The sequence below is a fragment of the Macrobrachium rosenbergii genome, chromosome 55 (assembly GCF_040412425.1).
Source record: "Macrobrachium rosenbergii isolate ZJJX-2024 chromosome 55, ASM4041242v1, whole genome shotgun sequence".
Lineage (NCBI taxonomy): Eukaryota > Metazoa > Arthropoda > Malacostraca > Decapoda > Palaemonidae > Macrobrachium > Macrobrachium rosenbergii.
This window is the reverse complement of record NC_089795.1, coordinates 79,497,083-79,517,349: the sequence shown is the minus strand read 5'-3', so window position 1 is coordinate 79,517,349 and position 20,267 is coordinate 79,497,083. Positions and strand designations below refer to the sequence as shown.

The 20,267-nt window shown below is 37.2% G+C and overlaps 2 long non-coding RNA genes across 3 annotated transcripts in view; one reads left to right on the top strand and one right to left on the bottom strand.

Annotated features, from left to right (window-relative positions):
- Positions 1–6,783, top strand: part of LOC136835133 (uncharacterized) — a 338,270-nt gene extending 331,487 nt beyond the window's left edge. Inside the window, exon 7 of the long non-coding RNA XR_010851988.1 lies at positions 6,680–6,783. This is a non-coding gene — a long non-coding RNA (uncharacterized lncRNA). The remainder of the gene's footprint in view (positions 1–6,679) is intronic.
- A 196-nt stretch (positions 6,784–6,979) lies between these two features.
- LOC136835485 (uncharacterized) lies at positions 6,980–19,289 on the bottom strand. Of its 2 annotated transcripts, none has more exons than XR_010852174.1 (4): positions 19,222–19,289; positions 14,037–14,140; positions 13,529–13,663; positions 6,980–7,024 (listed from the first exon to the last, which is right to left on the bottom strand). It is a non-coding gene; the product is annotated as an uncharacterized lncRNA (long non-coding RNA). The 2 variants fall into 2 exon arrangements; XR_010852173.1 differs by lacking the exon at positions 6,980–7,024 and adding an exon at positions 9,159–11,122.
- Between the last annotated feature and the right edge of the window lie 978 nt (positions 19,290–20,267).

The following is a 20,267-nucleotide window of genomic DNA, read 5'->3' as shown; positions in this document are numbered from 1 at the left end:
TCAAGATTTATCTCCTTACAATTTTTTTCCTCCGTCGTCGCCAACAAATTTAGCGAGGAACTATTTTGTTAAAGAGCACTGGCTTCACTTTCACACTGTCTTACAACATTGACCTTTATTTACAGTTTCACTTTTCCCCCCTCATCTTCACTTAGGTACAAAAACATAGCCATGGCATTTTGACCCTTAGGTACCCAAGCATTGCGGATTGCTGGCTGGCCTAGGTCTTGGACTCAACAGGACCATGAACAGCTTCGAACAGTGCTGTAAGAAAATTTAAACGATCAAAACAAGTTTTTAGCGATAGCCGAGTTTGTTTAGATACAGCCCATTCATTCTTCTACAAAAATATTACCGCTCGGCTGCTTTTGATTTTTCCCCGAGTAGAAAGCGTTGAATGCCAGTTCGCCAACGTATTTATTGCGTGCGTAAAGTAAATCATAGATACGTGCGTATGTTATATATATATACTGTGTATATCGGCGGACGGAATGGAAGTGTAAACTTCATAATTTTCTCCACATTGCGAGAGGAACATTCGAACGACCGGTTGCATTCTCTCGGACCAAAAGGAAGGCGAGATTTACGGCCGGTTTTATGGGCTTAGCAGAGACTATAAAATCATGCCTCGTGTTTATAGTCAGGACTGCCGCTTACGATGTAAGTAAAGAGATTGCCGGAGAATGAATTCCTCTATGATAAATCGGAATTATGTGGATATGGGTCTCGAATATTTCTGTTGTTTCATTTATCGGTTATTTATTCTTTTTACTTACGTCTTTGCCTTCCTCTATTTGTAATATCTGATTCTCGCAATCAAAAGTCGAAGATATTGATAAGAACGTGTGAGTGTCTGATAATGCGCCTGGGCGCGTTCCCTTCATCAACTACTTATTTTAGATCAGATTAAAATTATTGTAAATTATTTTGCCGGGACGACTGAGTCCGATTTTTAGACTGAGGCTTCTCCTGAAGGATTTGTTCTCAGATCCTTCAGGCTAAGCCTCTTCGAGTCTAAGGTGAGAGGTAAAGATTGAAGTAACGTGACCCTTAAAGATGTTGGACAGCTAAGTAGGAAGAGACCGAATGGAACGGATTAGAAGCAAAAGGAAGAAAGCAAGTGTAGCTTATGCCTAAGAGTGTGCTTTGTACACTACAGATCATGGCGCCATGCAAGTTGTACCGCCTAAGGGATAGTTAGAATAGAGCTTCAAATCAGCTGTTGTGGGTTAGTTGTTCTTCGAGAATTTAAGCTGGACCTAAAAGTATGGAGGCTGGAGACCAGTAAAGTCTGTTCACACATTTTGTGAAGCAGGACTCTTCCATGCTGGTGACAGTTACTTTAGTTTTGTGCTTGATGATAAAGGGAGCCTTAGTGGCATCTACCTGAGTAAGGCTGATTCATCTGCACTGCTTGTGGCATTTCATTTTTTCTGTGCTTGTATTAGGTCTCCACTTGCAGCGCGCCTTGCACAGCATAATATTGATGTACTGAGGGGTTCTTTGCTGCTCCCTTTAACCCAGTTGCATTAGTTTCTGCCTTTTACTTCTCGTCCGTTCCCTTTTGTCACTTCTCTCTTAGCCATCCAACTTCTGAAACTTTACCTTGTTCCGTTTTAAATTTTCTTTCAAGAACAAATCTTTTGGGTGAGCCCTGTGAGAGACTAGCAGTGTGAGAATAATCTTGATAAGCTACTTTGTAATACTATAGAAATCCTTTAGTTGTCTAAGCTATTTCTAGTGGAATTCTGTTTTAGTTGTACACTGGAGACTGGTTGGCAAGACTCTTAGTCTCACATGAGGCTTCGGATTGGTAAACCACTAAAAAGCCCTAGTTACCACTAGGTCAACACGTTTTATTTTGAGACAAGGTTCAATACTAAACTGTCCTTTGCTCATTTATTTCAAGCCAGTCTTGGAATGACAGTACTGCAGAAACCCTCCTCTTATGCCTGTTTGTAAGAGAAAATATTAATTTATATGATCTAGATTTCATTTGGAGCATCTTTACTAGTGAAAGAAATCTTGAGATAGAAACATTCCTTTTTCTTGTAGCAACGACATGTGCTTTATTGGAAGCTGGCTTAAACAGAATTCCCTCACCACTAAAATCCATAATTTGAGTTCATCATTCACCATCAATGGAAGTGGTCATGTGCTGTGTCATTTTGGATGAGGACTTTATTTCTCCAGGATAGAACTATGAATTCAGTTGACATTTACTTTATGAGAAGGACCACAAATATTTTTGAGTTGATGGTTGTCGGCAGGCTGAACTGTCTTGAAGTGGTTAACTTTGGAAAGGTCACATCAACTTTGACAACTTTATGGTACAGTAGTACACCATGTAAGCAGTGAGGTTTAAAAAGGTCAACTTTTCCGTACACCTTTTACCACAGCATCCTGTGACAAATCATATTATTATGTGCTTATTGGGTAACTGATCAAATTATTGGTGTATTAAGGAGAGTGATCAGTGTGGATTCACCCTTGTTCAAGACTATCAGAATTCTGTCCCTTCCTTTGAAGGTAAACCTCTACCCCTAAGTAGAAATACTATCTACCTTTGTATCCCTTCTGTACCGGGACCAAAATGGACTGCAGTCAGTGATGGGCAACATATCTTCCTTGTAACTGCTACTCCTTTGGGCTTATCAAAAAGGTCAGAAACAAACTTTTCCTGCTTCAAAGAAGTTTTATTAAATTTGTGAACCTGCAAATTAAAACTTTAATAGCTCCCAGCTAAAAGGCCACAGTCTCTATTTTTATGCAGTATATCTGGATTTTTTTTAACATATAGTCAGTTTCCCCTTATCTGAAGATATTCTACACAAGTTGCCCTATCCCAAGATGCCTTTTCAACAAGAAGCAGCTTATTTTTTCTTGTAAATATACAAGGGTTCAGTTACTTGCCTCCTGCATCATGTTTTTAAATCAGATTTGCTACAAGATCACTCAAGAGGTACAGAGTTCTCAGCTTTATAAAACAAAATTCCATCGGTATCATCTCCTCTCAGAGCTTTTGCCAAGTTTTGAAACCTCTCCAAGAAGTCTAATTCTTCATTAACTTGACCTATTAACTTGTGAAGGGGAAAACTGTTTTGATAACCACCTATTGTAACAGCAGCTAATTTGAGTAAGTAAAGGTCAGGTTCTTTTGTAAGAACAAGACTGGACAACTTATTCTTGCAATAGACTCAAGCCTCACTAAGAGCTAGGACTCTCCCAGGGATAGCAAGTGGTCTATGACACCGTTTTTGGAAGTTTCATAATCTCTGCTAACCTAGGGAGACTTAGCCTAATGAGTTCATTTGGAAGCAGTTAACCCAGTCGTCTTCATGAATTCATCTTATTATCAAGGTTTTGTTAAAGAGGATCATGTGGTCCTGATCAACGAAAATAACTGAAAAAGCCGCTATCTCTTGATGCTCATTAACAGTAGTAATTAAGGTCTTCCTGACAATCATGGGAGTCTCCATAATTCTTTAAAAACTGTGCTTCTTATCACTCATTTCCGGAACTACCCCCCTTGACACTGCTTATTTGGATGTAACTTATGAAGTTATGGTATGCCTTAAAATCTAATTTCTCTCAACTCTCGCTTTCTCATAGTCTGGCCAGCCATTTTATCATGTAATAGAATTTGCCTCTCTACTGAATACTGCTCACCATGGACCAGCTGTCAGTTGTTGACTAGCATACTTTTGTCATGTAAATAAAATGGTTTTGGAAGCTGAGTTACTTTTCCAACCATACATTTTTTCAGTTAATGTTGTGGTTCCTTACCTTCAAAGGGTGACTGCTCAGGTGTTAAAAGTAAGGGTATCCCAAAATATTCTTTTTTGGTAGAAAAGGACTCGGACCAATGGGAAGAACTGATCATAACAAAATATGCTAGTCTCCTTTTGTCAGACAGTCTACCAATGATTGCACCATGGGACAGCTCCAACCCATGTCAAGCAGTTCATTGAAACAGCTGATAGAGGAAACATCAGTCACCTACAGCAAATGGTCACTCCATTCACTACCAAGTTTCATTTCCAAACTGACGATTAATTCCATCAGTATGTCTCCAGATTTACATTTGGATATAATTGCTTCTCCCTGGACTGTGTGACTCCTTGAAAAAAAAAAAAAAAATGTAGCACTTGCAGCGTTGTATTCAATTAATTTACAAAGTTGGTTGTGTTATAGCTGGTAGGACCTTGGTAGCTTGTTGAAGCATTATCAGAACTGCAAGCAAACTTAGTAGTGTGTATGATGATGTAAGGAATCCACTTGGATTTACCTTTTAATAGAGAGGAAATGGCATTTTCTCTGATGATAGCATGATTAGTCCAAGTAAATTATTTTAGTAGAAAATATACCAGGAAATCGCTTATTTTATTGTAAAGGACGAATATTCTTATAATGCTTACATAGGTCTACGAGTTTTGTATGATACCTTCATTGAACTAATTTCTAACTGATAATGATTAGTATCAACTTGTACCTTATAAGTGATTGCTTTTTTTTATCAAACTCCCATCAAGTCCCAAATGTTCACCCATCTTTTGTCCATCAAGGCAGAAGGAAGTCTCACTACATGTGTCATATGGATCCTAAAGTATGTTTTAGTCACCTTAATTTTTTGTGAACCTGCAGTTGTGCTAGCAGCTTTGTTCCCTGTTTGCAGCAATGGAACTATTTCCCTCAACAAAGGGGATTAAGAGGTTATCATCCTTGATTCAGTTGTTCTAACAAATCCTCTGGCCAAATTGTGCCAATCCCTGATCAGGCACATTGTCTCTTTGGGAAAATAGGTTCTCCAGTCACTCCACCTGGAGTTATCAAAACTATGAGCAGCAGTGATTACCAGAAGTTTGGGGGACACCCGAATCCTCAAGCAACAGGAACTTGGATGGGTGTCATGGGACAAGGGACAATGTATCAGCTTCTTTGAGTTGAAGGCAGTCTTCCTCCAAGCATTTGTTTCACTCTTGGCAGACGGAGCAGTAGGTGTGATGGTAAGGTGACTCACTTGATAGTGCCTTGATAAACATGGTTCCACAAATTCTGAGATTTTGCGTTTGCTAGCAGAAGACATCTTTGTGTGAACATGAACAAATAAGGCCATCATAATTCAAAAGTTAGTCAAGGACGGGCACGATATTTAACAGTCCAAGCAAGGTAAAGCAGGCCCTACCCTCTGAATGGCCTCTGAACTTGAGAGATCCTCCAGTAACATTATCATTTGTGGTTAGGCTATTGGTAAATCTGTTCAAAATTAAACAGAACCACAGAATCACAAGCACTGACCCATTGGCAAGATGACCCTTTGGCTGCAACAGGTGTGTTTTGCATCTGCTGTCTAAGGTGGTGGACACTAAAAATTTCATGACCTGAGAGAGACTTTTCATGTAGCTACTCTTCAACAGATTTCTCAGCAACCAGGGCACCCTTCAGTTACATGTTCTACCTATGGAGGAACATGGGAATTTTGGGGAGAAATATATATATTTTACAGCGTGAAAGACTGTCAAGCGTAAGAGGTAATAGAGCTAATATTACAGCGTGAAAGACTGTTAAGCATAAGAGGTAATAGAGCTAAAGTCCATGAAGTCAAGAGCCCTCTCTACTTTTGTTGCCTTCAAGCTTAATTTGGATTTATTTCCAATTTTGGATGCAAGCACCTGGTAGTGCTATCTCATCTACGGTTTTCATTTAAGAGACGTTGATAAGTTTGATAAGTTATTAGACTTGTAGTTGTTGGGAATGGCAACTACAGCAGGCCACTCTGTTGGGGGGAGACACTTTGGATTTCTCATCTTCCTCCTCCTTATAAACTCAAATACTTTTTATTCATGGAATTTTCAAGGGGCTTATTGCTGCTATTTTAAGTTTACTTCTTCCCCCAATATGAGACACACTTGATATACAAGCACCTTGCTTTAATTACCTTGGGTTTTAACATTACAAAAATCAAACCCAAGGGCTACCCGGAGCTGCCAACTCAGTCTACCTCTCAGTGCTCTCTCTCTCTCTCTCTCTCTCTCTCTCTCTCTCTCTCTCTCTCTCTCTCTCTCTCTCTCTCTCTCTCTCTCTCTCACACAGGCACTCAGCACATTAACTTCCTGCATTAATGGCAATTCAGGCATGTATCTTGATTCATAAGAGTTGTGGCAAGACACAAATGTTTTTTTAAAGCACGAGATTTTTCACTCAAACCCATCAAGCCATAGGGAATGTGCCTCTTTTATATATAGGCCTGAACAAGACATACCTGACAATCCAGATGGCACATGTAATAATGAGATCATCTCCAGTCTTGACACTCAGAAAGGTGGGTGGACTTGAGAACATTATGTAAGGGTTTGGATGGGAAACTTTTGTAGAAGCAGCACTGTACTAACTTTTTGAATTTTCAATTTGCTGATTGTAGAAGCATCACTGTACTAACTTTTTGAATTTTCAATTTCAGCAAACAGTGTGACTTCTGGAGAATTCCTCCTAATACTTTTGTGTATTCAATATATATATTCCAGTTGTATTTTGGAATATAAACCATCAAAACAAAAATAACTCATACTGCATGCAACTAAATTATAGAAGGTAAAATATTAAACAACAAATTTCTATGTTACAGTGTTATATTATTATTAATAAGGAGCAAAAATTCTAAATATCACTTTTTTTCCAGATCAGCAAGTTCCTATCCACTGCAAGGTAATTTTGCTACCTGTAATTCTTGTGGAGTTTAATTTGTAGGTGCTGCATCACCCTTGCTTCTGCTCAAGTATAGCTCCACTGCTCATAAGCCTGTTAGATGGGGAACTGCTCTCAATTTTAAGCCACTTTGAAGACGGCGTAATTCGTAGGACAGGGTGATCGCCCGTATGAATCACTGTCAATTGAAGACAATTGAAGGCTGATAATATATCCACTTTGAAGCAATTTTGCTACCCGTAATTCATGTGGAGTTTAATCTGTAGATGCTGCATCGCCCATGCTTCTGCTCAAGTATTGCTCACTGCTCCTTATAAGCCTGAAGAAGGATAGATGGGAAGCGCTGATGAACAATTGAGGCAATTATCCACTTTGAAGGCTGATTCATGTGGATTTAATATCCACTGCTTCTGCTCAAGTATTGCCACCCATATAAGCCTGAGGAAGGATAATCGCTGATGAAACTCATGTGAGTCAATTTTGCTGTAATTGATGTGAGTTTAATCTGCTGCATCGCCCATGCTTCTGCTCAAGTATAGCTCACTGCTCCTTATAAGCCTGAAGAAGGATAGATGGGAAGCGCTGATGAAACTCAATTGAAGGCTGATAATATATCCACTTTGAAGCAATTTTGCTACCCGTAATTCATGTGGAGTTTAATCTGTAGATGCTGCATCGCCCATGCTTCTTGCCTGAGTATTGCCTCACTGCCCTTTTATAAGCCTGGAAGAAGGATAGATGGAAGCGCTGATGAAACTAACTGAAGGCTGAAAATATATCCACTTTGAGCCACTTTGCTACCCGCAATTCAGAGGAGTTTAATCTGGGGCACAAGCACTGCCAATGCTTCTGCTCAAGTGTTGCTCACTGCTCCTTGAAGAAGGATAGATGGGAAGAGCTGATGAATCCCAATTGAAAACAGAGGGGGCTGAAAGGAAAATTATATCAATCTGACTGCATTTCAAGACACCTCATACTATGGAAAGTAGACTATAAATCCTGCAATTTAAAGAATGAAAGAACCGTAGAAGGCAAGATAAATGCGACTGGAGTGCAAAGGAGAAAGTTTACAGAATAAAAGGAGGTAGTATCTAAGACAGAAAAGATGAGAGTATAAATTTAAATGCATTTCGAGGGCAAACTACAAAACCTGACAATTTTGGGCAAACAGGTTAGAGAAAAATATAAGATACATAGGACATGATTTAGAAACAAATAAAATCTGACTGAATTTACAGGGAAGATGAAAAGTTAAATGATGACATTTCGAGGCGGACAGGACAACAGGATGATTAGAGAAGATTTGGTTAAGTTTCAAGAGAGAGATAGATAGATTGTAAAAGATTGGTCAATCTAAGAATAAATAAATCTACCTAGATTAGAGGACAAAAAGTAATAATAGGACACTAGATAAATCTGGCAGTATTTCGAGGTAGATGGGACAAAAAGACAATATTGAATAAATCTGCAGACAGCAACAATATAAAGTAATATGAGCCTTATTCCAGATGGAAGGAATATTAGAAGGGAAAACTGCATCAGTCTGGGTAGATTTCAGTGTCAGAATAATAGAAATGACAAATGAATACAAATCTGAAGGCAGAGAAAGTAATATCAGATTACTCAGACTGAGTATTCAAAATTATCAAAATAAGAATTTCATGAGAGAGAGGACAGCAGAAAGGAAGACAGATAAATATAACTAAAACCTGAGGTAGAAAGGTGACTAAACCCCAAAGGATTACAAGGCTGAAAATAGGATACAAGAAAGGAGGAATAAAATCTAACAATTTAAAACAGGCAAAGAATTTCAAGGACAGAAGGTTAGAGAGCAAATGCAAGGTAAATATGACAGTTTAAGTATAAATGATGATAGCAATGCTAGATATATCTGAATACTTGAATACAGAAAGAATGAAAAAGGATAAGGTAAATAGGAAGCAGAAATGACAGAATGAAAGGCTAAGACTGGATTTCAAGGCAAAAACAGTAGATAAGGAACGCCAGATAAATGTGACTTTATTAATGATAAAAATGAATATTTAAGTTAATCTGTTTGAATTTCAAATTGAAGAGCAGGTAGAATCACTAGATTTAAGGTTACCAACAGAGAAAAGGTTATAAAAGACTAGATAAAATATAATTTCAGGACAGAAAGATGAAAAAGACTATTGGCCAGTAAATAAAAAAAAAAGTTAATCTAACAAACTTTTGAGAAAGAAAGGAGAATGGAGAGGAAACTAAATATATCAGAAGATTTGTAGACAGAAAGGAAGGGGTAGATATGATAGCTAGAAAAAACTGCCAATCTCCAATCACATACCTTACCTTGCATTTCAGTAGTGAAATAACCCTTCAATGACATCTTGGAAATAAACAAAAATCGTTAAGTAAAGAACACAATGCTGTCAGAAGTATGCATCTAAAAAATAGGCTGAAAAGAATAAGCTGAATTCTTTCGGCCATTTTAATGGGGAAAGATTAAGTCGTCATAGCACCATTTTGATTGTTACATATAATTAAAATGTTAAAATAAATGACTTTTAATTGGTTATTTCCTTTACTTAATGTAGCAATTCCATATCAAAATCGTTGTGGGTATCTTTGTGTACTTATGGCTATTCTATACATATTCCCAAATAAAAATTGAGCTACCAATTTATCAGTAAACAGGTACTGTTGGAAAAATTGCAAGTTTATCATAGAGCAAACTCGCTGTAATAAAGAGCCCAAAAATTGCAAGAGAGATTATTATATAACATACTAACTACCACTGTACAAGAAACATGGTACTGTCTTATCTGTTAAATAGTTTATACACTGTACTATAAACCTCATGCCTTTAATTAGAAACAATTAACTGTTCAGCAGAAATAACACTTACTACCATTCAAGTTGCTCAGCAACAATTACTGGTCAAACTGCTGACACTTAAGAACACTACATCAGTCGAAAATGTCACGCCATTTGAAAGCAAGTCACAAAAGAGGAGGAAAAAAAAAGAATCTGCAAAATGGTTACATCACTCAATACAGCACAGTGAAAACAAATGTTAAAAAAATTCTCCTAAAAATGAAATTAATCATGTCATGTCATGTTCAAAAATGGTTACTTGTTAAAAGTGCTGCATGTCCCTTATAAACACCTAATATTATTATAAACACCTAACATTATTAACCTCCATTAATGTTACTGGTCACAAGTGTCCTTTCAAAAATGTAATATTCACTTTACAGTTGGAGTATGCATGACTTAACATTTCAAAGTCTCAATGTGCAGTTGAAATGTCTCTGTCACGCATACCACAATTGTTCAAGTTAAAAAAGACATGCCATTTCAACTGACATGCTTTGAGCACTTTAGGGACATGATATTTTGAGTAATGTTTGTTTGACTAATGGTAACTAGAGTGACAAAACTGGATCAAATGCTTGAGAGTACTGAATGTGTTTTCAAGTGATATGAACAATGTATTACTTGAACAATGTAAGTTAAAATGTCAGCCAAACCACAATGTAACTCAAGAAATCAAACAAACAAAGCCCAGTGTGAAGGTGAAATGTCTTGGCTTGCATACCCCAACTGCAAAGTTCAAATGACATGAATTTAACTGATTATATTCTTTGAATGACATGCCATTTCAGCTGATAGTGCTTTAAATGATACTGTATAAGCTTTTGATTTATACTGGGCTATACATTTTAGCTGATGCTTTGTTCTGGGTGACACAGCCTGATTAACATTGTTTTAGAGATGCAATCTTATTAATGACTTTTGGCTAAATAATTGATTAACATAACCACTTTGTTGATGCAGCGCCTAGTGACTTGCTTTCAGTGGCATGACAAACGTGACGTCAAAATGTAACGTCACACATGCCTAACATAGTTAAGATGTCATGTCATGCAAACCTGAATGCAAGTCAAAAAGTCCTGCCACTTACCGCTTTTTATTAGTCAAATGTTAACAACACTCAAAACGTTGTCACCTAAATTTTTATCAGTTAAAATTTGTCACTCTAAGCTTTAACATAATTCAAAACGCTATGTTACAGTAAGTTTAATACAGTCAATTTTGTCACTAAGCTTAATATAATTCAAAACTTTGTTAACTTCAGTTTAATACAGTATCAGGTCATGTTACTAAAAAGAGCAATAGTAAAAAAAAATTATATGCGATGTCTAAAGAACAAAATTTCATATCTTTCAAAATCCTGTTCATGAACTCATGGTAAAAATGACCAATCACAAAAAGAAATTTCTTCAAACTAAGATTTGATAAGGGAGTACCATTTCATTTGCAGTTTTTAGAGTGTTTTGTCAAAATTAACTTTTTAAAAAGAAGTCTGAAAACATTTCCTTTAAAAAAACTTGTAGGTAACAAAATATGTCAACTGTAAACAATGCCACAATACATCCTGCAATAAGAAAAATATATGCTGTCTGTAAATACAGTACTGTTAATAGAATTTTGTTCAAACCTCATTGTTAATCAAGCAGTTACATCAAAGCACGATACCTTACTTGCATGAAAAAAAAAACTTAAATTTTCATTTTTCTCCACACACAATTCCTGTGTTGATTAATTAGCTATTGAAGCTCGAGCTTTAATATGGAAAGTTTTATGTATTTTTAACATTTACATTTATCAAAAATACCTATTGCACAACTACAGAAACTTTGAATTTTTAACATTATCATATATTCAAATTAATGAAGGCAAGGAATAAACTTAACTGATATTATGTGTTACTACTATGGTAATAATGTCAGTCATAACTCAAAAGTAATCTCCAAAAACATTTTTCCTCAGATATTTAGATGTTTTTTCTTCAAATGAGCTTAACAGACACTTTTTATACGGCATTACCAGTTAAATTCACTAAGCGCAAATTAAATTCAGCACGTACAATGTTAAAGCCTATTTAAACAGGGGGGAGAAAGTTATATATGAACTTGAATTAATTCGACAATGACATTAAATCTATTTGTTACGTTCCAGCATTCTGACTCACTTCATCATTCTGCTGGAACGTGCCACATATATTGTCATTGTCAAATTAATTCTTCGTTTCATATATAACATTTAGCCATAGTGTCAGACAGTATTCACAGGTACAGTACACCTGGCATAGAAAAAATTATAAGATTACTGGGTGCTGGTGCATAGTATACAGATTTGTCACAATGGTGATAAGTAATCACTAGAACTATATCTGACCTAACAACTATTAAAGAAAAATTAGGTTCACTTTGCAAAGGAAAATTGTAACACTAAACATCATGCACATGGACTGGCAAAGGCTACCCCTTTGTGCTAACTGTATACTGCCAGTGAAACAGCTTAAAAATTTAAACAACTTCTTGTTTCACCGGAGTTTATTTCTGGTTCAGAACAATAAAACCTAAGTAACATCTCACTACTACCTACAAGAGGGATCAAACTGAATAATGCTGTCTTGAGATGATGAAATTTACTTGTAAGATCATTGCACAATACATTTTTGTAAGGCAGTTTCCTAATAATTTTTGTAAGAGATCACCGACAACATGAGGTGGATAAAATAAAAATATAATTGTTAGGGAGATCATCTAGCAGCCAGGGCAACCTGCATACCCCAACATGGGATGATGATGAATCTACAAGAACAGAATCGAGGAAAGTAGTCATTAGACTGACCACTTAGGATTCCATTTGCTGGAGAATAAATACGAATGATTACTTTAGGTTATATTAGTACTTAGGATGCAAAAAAAAAAAATAATAATTACTTATAACCAGTATACAGAGCACCTACTCCTAAAGCAGATGTAGCAATGCAAATCTCATCGATTGACAAGTTTAAAGTTAGTTGAACTGCCAAAATACTGACAAAAGTCACGTTAAAGTGCACTTCAGTCACAAACAGATTATAAGCCCACACAAAGACTAACCTTATCTAATCTAACATCTTAAACTGATCTGGATAGATAGCCTAGACAGCCAGCCTTGCCCGGATAGACAAACAAGCAGATCAAAGACATTTTCAACAGGGATACAACTTAACCTACCCTGGATAGTTAGCCTGGATAAACTGCCTAAACTTGATAGACAGACGTGCTCGCAGGACCAATGGAAAGAATAACGATAAAATAACATAATTTAACCGTTTACCTTAATCCACTCCCAAACTATTCGAAGAGCAACTGCTACCTACTGGCTCATGTTATACGAGTCCTTTTGTCACGGTCCGGTGGTGAATAAGAATGGTCCATTGTCACTGCCTAGCCATTTGCCTATTTTCTCAATACTAAAGTTACTTTAATAAGACCTTCGCATCTTTCTTTTTCTTCACTTTTTACTCTGAAAACGAACGGATATGACCAGCTCTCTAGTACTATGGTTATGTGCCTCTCTTCTTGTACTGGATGCTAAAACCCTACTGTGCGTCCAACTGAATTAATTTTACTTCAATGTAAAAGACTTCAGGTAACAACAGTGATCTAGGTACTATTGGGTGCAGAATGGTGGTCAAGGTGTTTAATAAATATTAGTTATGTTGGCAGAGGTTAAGATGCTGGAAAATGGGTTTATATGTACTGCAAAAATGCCGATAACGGGGTAATGAGACAGGGATGTGCCTCATATTCTTGGGCAGTGGTCACTGGGAATAATCGCACCCATTCATTCCAAAATCAATGTCACAGAAACAAAAATACAATAATAAAAATATTGGGGATTTAAACTAGTAGTAAATGGCGTAATAATATTATGTAAACCCCTTACCGTACACCCAGGATGGTGTTACTTTAACTCCATACTAAAAGTGTCGCACAAGGCTTACCTGTTAATAAAACCTTTCAAAACAACAGGAGTATGGTTCACAGCGCAGACTCAAAATTCAGTTACGTCAACAGAGTGATGTTTTGAAGATGATTTCCGAAAGCTGATCTTCAGGATGGTTGTAAATTCAGGTTCCCTGAGGGAGAGAAATATAAGATAAACGAGAATATACGTGATTCTTCTCATTTCTTCCATTTATTCAGCTTTAAAATTATTAAGTCTGCAAGGCAACAAAAGTAAATTATGTTTTGCTAAGGAAACCCGGGAAATATAAAGAAAATACCTACTGTAAAATGTTCATGGGTTTACTGTCAGCAAGTCTGATGAATGCAACGTACGTACTGTATGTAATCACTAAACGTACTATGGACCTTTTTTTTTTTTTTTTAAGTTATCTGCAAGGAAATTTATTCGACAAATTACACAGGTTTGACACTTCAGTATCGTCACTTGGCATTTTTACCACCACCAATAGCATTTAGACACGAAAGAAAATTATTTAAACTCACCCTGACACCAGTAAGGCAGTTGCGATGGGTTGATAACCTGTAGCGCTTTTGAAGATTATTTACGCGGAATTCTGGAGACCTTCCCGCATCTCTGGATATAAAACCTGAAAAATTAACAAAATGAGTTTGACAATCGTTGGTTATTAACCTGCATAATTGCGAATAAACATCGAAAAAACTTCTCAAATTGATTACTATGTATTATAAATATATTATGAAACAGGCCACCGCACACTGCATATACTGTTTATCAACGGAAAAAATCTTAATTCAGCACATATTGCGGTGAAACATAAAAAAAAACTATCATTAAAGGCCGCTAGTGTCCTTTGAGTTAGGCTATGGCAAACGTACAGTTGTATGCAAAACCTTAGTTAAAAAAAAAAAACTGCTTTCCTTAATGTTCATGGTAAGAACACATTCTGGAGTCTTTCTTTTGGCCTTAAGTTAAAAGAGGGCAAGCCACGTGTTGATCGTTGGGGTAATGCGTGTGTTTGTTAATCAGAATATAATAATCCATGGTTTATAAGAGGAATAGTATAATGGGGGTTACGTTATAGTAGTGGTTCTCAAATTTTTTTGGTATTGTTGCCCCCGGCAGTGGTGTGATATGTCACCATTACCCCTACCCCATCCCTCTTCAGTTATGTTAAACAAAGATCTTAGATTTTAGACATTATTCCTTTGACAAAAATTTAAAGCATTGTTCCTTTATTACAAACTGGAATTAAAGCATTATTTTTGGTAATAGAAAATAAAGACATTATTGCTGCATTATTAATGGGAAACATGGTATTGTTTGTCCTTTACTAAAATATCAATGCGAGGGTCTGTAGAGGCCAGTGCACCTCACATATCAGCATTTATTTATTATTATTATTTGTAAATTTACTGCATTTTACTCCAAAAAGCTATTACTTTTAAACAGTGCCTTAGAAACGGCTTCATTACCCCACGAGGGTAATTACCCATCGTTTGAGAACCACTGCGTTTAGCTATTACGTTTGGAAAACAATTATAATCCCGCATATATTTATTCACCAGTCAACTGTTGCATAGCTTATGTCAAGTGCAGCTGAACTGAAGCTTCAGTGAAAATAGGCACACAAACACGTCTATAAGATGAGATTATACTTCGGTTAACCAAATTCTCAACCACATCCTTTGGGAAGTTGGGAAAGTTTCAGTTGTGCCAGCTCTGTGATCTTTCATTTTCTACTGTTCTCACAGAAAACGATCACCTAGTCAACTCGAGACACTTGAGGGTATACTTTCCACTTCACTTTCTTGGCTAGTGAAACCAACTTCGTCTTCTGAAATACTAGCCGATATTTAGTGTTTCAGCAATATCAAAACTCATGGATCCATTACTTTCATGAAATAAAGTCTTTCACAGGTTACTGCGCCAAGTTAATCATATGGTATACGGAAACAACCTCTGATTTTTGTTGTTTCACTTTCGCAATCCACGCTAATTCTGAATAACTCGTCTTCCCCATAGGAAGTGTTAACATTGTCAACTGACATGGAACGACACGATGAACCAAGAATTACAGTTTATCATTGCATGTATGAGACTAGGTTTCTTAGGAGGCTGACAGTGTTTGGAATGTCAGTATTCAAGCAAAACTACTGTGAACAGTACCCAAGAGGGGCAGAGAAATCTTCACAGATTCCGGCCAAGACCAGACAAGTGGCAAATATCTCAAAGTCCTCGTAAGAAACTGATAAGTACCTACTCTAATCTTGCAAGAGCCTAAGCACTGGGGTTGATGCAACGGCTCAGATATTTCTCAGCTTTTGAATAATGGGTTGGCATTTGGTTCGATATAAATTAAAACGATCACGTACAAACGAATGCACTCAATGCCAGCAAAATGAACTATAACACACTTCAGAGCGAACCTGAATATGCAAATGGGACTGCCATATTCCTCTTTGATCGAGCCCAGTCTAAGAGTGCAAAACGGGGTCACGGAAAATTGCCTTAAGCTTTAACCAAGCCCTGAGAATAATGGCTCTAGCCATGTTTCAGGGGAAGCAATCTTAAGCAAGAGCACTTCAAGTTAGTGTTATGCACCAAACTAAGAAAACCTGTTATCTTGATAAAACTGAAGATTACTTGCTTGGAGTTTCATTCACTTAAAGCACATTTAACTATCATAAATCATTAGCTAACTGTACAATAAAAAAAAATTATATCCTAAATATTCTGACGGAGCCGGTGACCAAAATTCAAAAGCATTTAAATTCTAAGGTTCTGAAGCAGGTTATCTGCTAAAGTAGCAAGGTAAACGGACTGTGCTTTCTAAGAAAGTGGTAACCGAAGCATGTCCCCCCCCCACCCCCAGAAAAAAAAATCCAGCAGGCGTAACTACAGGCAGATCGGTGACGGAAACAACACTTCGGTTTCCACCGGACCGGGGTTACCCAGAGGAAAACAAGGTCTCTACTTGACCTAATTCTTATGGTCATTCCCTCAACTTTAACTATTTTCACCCTACTTTTTCATCCACCATCCCCGATTTAATGGTTAGAGAACCTTAGCTTATTAATTTTCAGGGAAAGGGGGTGGGGGTGGGAAGGGGAGTGGGTTGTAGCCAAGCATGATTCGAAATGAGTGACCAGCCTCTGACTTTAAAGGTGAAAATGATGTCTGGAATCTAAATGTATTAATCATTAACAGAGGCCCCAGATTATCAATGTTCATAAGAGAGCGGGAGAAATTGGGGTTGGGGATACAAAGGCGAGCATGAAAATGGGATTAAAGACATTAAATGGCAACGGTTGCGTACAAATAGCTGAAGGAATATACTGTAAGAGTAAATGGGTGAAGTTGTGAAGTACTGTTAAAAAAAAGGGGTAAATTGCATGCGCAAACTGCACGGTTCTTCTTGTAAAGGGTCCGTTATTCAAAATAAATCTAGAAGTACATTAGTGCTAAAAAAATAAATAAAATGTAAACTTTAATTTCCTGTCCAAGCTGGAGCAATTCTAATCGGATCAATTCCAGATCATCACTATAACCAATCAGTATTGGTTTTACTCCTGGGGAACATCATCCTTTGAAATTTTATGAGAATATCTGAAGAGTTTTTGCTCTACACTACCATGATGTGAACGAGAGAAAGCGAAAGTATTACTTAGGGCAATATCGGTGGCATTTTCTGAAATCCCGTGGTTAAATTAACTCATACCAGTATGAAGGCTGGAGAACTATGTAATTTTCATTACTGAATCTCCCCAATCGATATATGGAGACTCGAAAGTGACTGAACACTGAAAAAGGACCAATCACATTCCTAAAAAACCAAAAGTTTAGGTAATGAAGTTAAGCATATGAACCCAATATTCAATTATTTGAGTAGCTTCAAGAACTCATTACGGGAAAACACTTATTAGCTATACACCACTGGCAAACAGAAGGGGGAATATTGTGCCAGAAACTTTTTACTTTCAATATTATAACATGTCTTTTACACAGTTTCAGACATTGTAGTATTCAGCTAGAAACCTAAGTGATAAGGACGACATCAAGAAGAACTGATTTTGCACGCGATCTCAAGGGACGAACGAGATATTGAAACTGGAGCACAAAATGCCTTCTCCAAATAACGAACTAATTAACATTTTACTCAGGAGAAACGCGCTCTCGTATACACCAACAACGTTACATATTTTAAGTTTCATCTATTCAGCTCACCGAACTGTTACTGGTCCTTTAACCAACCCCATTTATTAAAAACCAGCTGGGACCTCCTTTTCATTCAAGACACCTGAATAATCTAGCTTTACTTGAAACTCTTTATTGTGCCTTTCAAAAGCAGTGGTTAGACATGACACTATTTTCTTGGATGAAATCGTTAGCGAAAACCTAACTAGGCACTGTATACATAGTGCCAGAATACTAAAGTACGTTAACAGTATGAAAAAATAATAAAAACTAAGCCGATAGATTCAGTACTAAGTTCTCACCTCACAACCCGAGATAGCTGGAGCTTCCTGAATTAGCACATTATGGCTTGGAGGCAAAAGCGGCCGGTCATAATAAAGAGGGCCTTGTCGAGCTTTGAAATTAGGGGTAATGGTTACAGACTACACAAGCACTGTATTGTAACAGGGGTTTTAAAACTAAATGACGACAGTGAATATTGGTTCGATGTGCAAAACTAATCGATGCTTGTTTCGAGAATGATGAAAAACACCCCGACTGAAGCATATCAGTCGTAAAGGTCCCTAAACCGAGTATATGTAGGCTATACTACCAAATACCCCTAACGTACCAACACACGTGGTCAATTATAAACTAATACAGGGAGTAACATCCAACCTATGCGTATCCACATTTATTCCGAGATTAGTACGTCCCACCCTGTTGTAAAGCACAGGATACTACCTCCAAAACTTGAGCTATGTAATATGCATTGGGAAGGGATGGCTGTATTGAATTTGGAGACAACCCAAGCACTGGGGCACTTTAGTCATTCTGCGCTTCTAAAGTGTACGAAGCACTAAGGGTGTGATACAGGAAGGGGCCCCCTTGCCGGTTAGGGCACGCAATCCTAGGTTATGTTTGGTAAGGCTGCATCTCTTAATTCCACTACGATTTACGGCACACACTATATGATAAGTTGGGGTTCAGGCCACTCAACCCAATGTGCCAAGTAGGACTTAGTACCCTACGTCAAATTAAGATGCATTCCTATCCGATTTCCGGCACTGTTATGTGAGGCCAGGTTAAACTGGTTCCCCTGTACAGTTTTGCACCATAATTTAGAGTGTTCTAGGTTTGATGGAGCCGGGGTTCATAAGGAGGATGCAAGTTAAACCCACTGGGGTCAGGAAGGGCCCAGAGCCGTTTGATTATTAGGTTAGCATGTACCTCTGTAATAAACCTTTCCACGTCTTTGCGCTTCATATCTATGGAAACTGTATTGATTGCACACGATGTCCAAAATAAACCTGGCGCTAAGCCTGCACGGTCTTTTGCTGCTATAACGGCACGATTTTTCCAATAGAAGACTAAAGAATCACATCCCACAACCTTTAGCCCATGAGCTCTCATATGCGGTTGCTTTAATAACGGCATAGTCTAGCACCAAAAGTGTCTGACCTTTTTAAGATTGAAGGTTTCACGAAAATAGCACCTTCAAAACGACATTCACTATCATGCTTTACCACTTACCTACACACAAAATCGTTAACACCCTTCACTCAAAGACGTTCCAGGAAGAGTGTCTTGTTACAGAGTCCCGACAAAATTGTCATGAATTCCAATACTTTTTAAAGCTCACCTGAAACCTTTGAGTTAAATATTCTGGTCAATCGACTGTGACTATCATTTTTATATAACTAAACTTAATTTTTTTTATATACTTTGAAAGCAATTAAGAAAGCTAATCGGGATACAAGCCTCGTGATTTTAAGAAGGTTTTAGACATACCCTAACGTGATTTAAGCTTTTCAACCAAGGGTTACGGTGGCTTTTGGGTACATATGTTTTTACAGCACTTAATCGTATCACCCGCATTCCCTCTTTTTTTTACCTCTGAACATTGATACTGTCAGACATTATTAGCGCCAATATATTCAGATGCCTTGTCAACGTTTCCACCTGGAAACACAGTGTGTTTTGACATTTGTATTTCAAATCATTCTTAGTCATAACTTGCTTCCTCCCTCACCCCCCCAACCCCCTCCTTCTGCCCCATACAACAAGTGTTAAGGTTCTCTAACCAGCAGTCATAAAATTAGTAAGTAATTCATTGTATGGTCTTTCCTCTTTAAGTTCTCCATTTGAGTCAATATTTCCAAGCATTTGAAGTTTAATTTTGCTTTCATTTTCCATTATCCTAATTCATATCGTTAAATACTACTTATTTCTATAACCTTGAATATTTCTTTTAAGCTTGTAATGTGTAAGACACATGCGTTCGTGTAAAAATCACATCAGCATCCCCTTCATTATTGTCATATTTCTTAATAGTTCATTACCGCTTTCGGTTTCAGGCCACACCCTTTGAAGTATCTTTGCGTGTCATTACAGCTACCATTTTTAGCAACCATTTCATGAATAGGCCTATAATAAAGATCTGACATGAAGTGGTATATGAAGTCGCCGTGAGTTAATTCTTCAGCTGCGTTATTAAATTCGTATCTTGAGAATCCCACTCGTAATTGAAATTCTTTGTTTTAAATAATACACTATCTAGTTAAATCCAATGTTTAAAT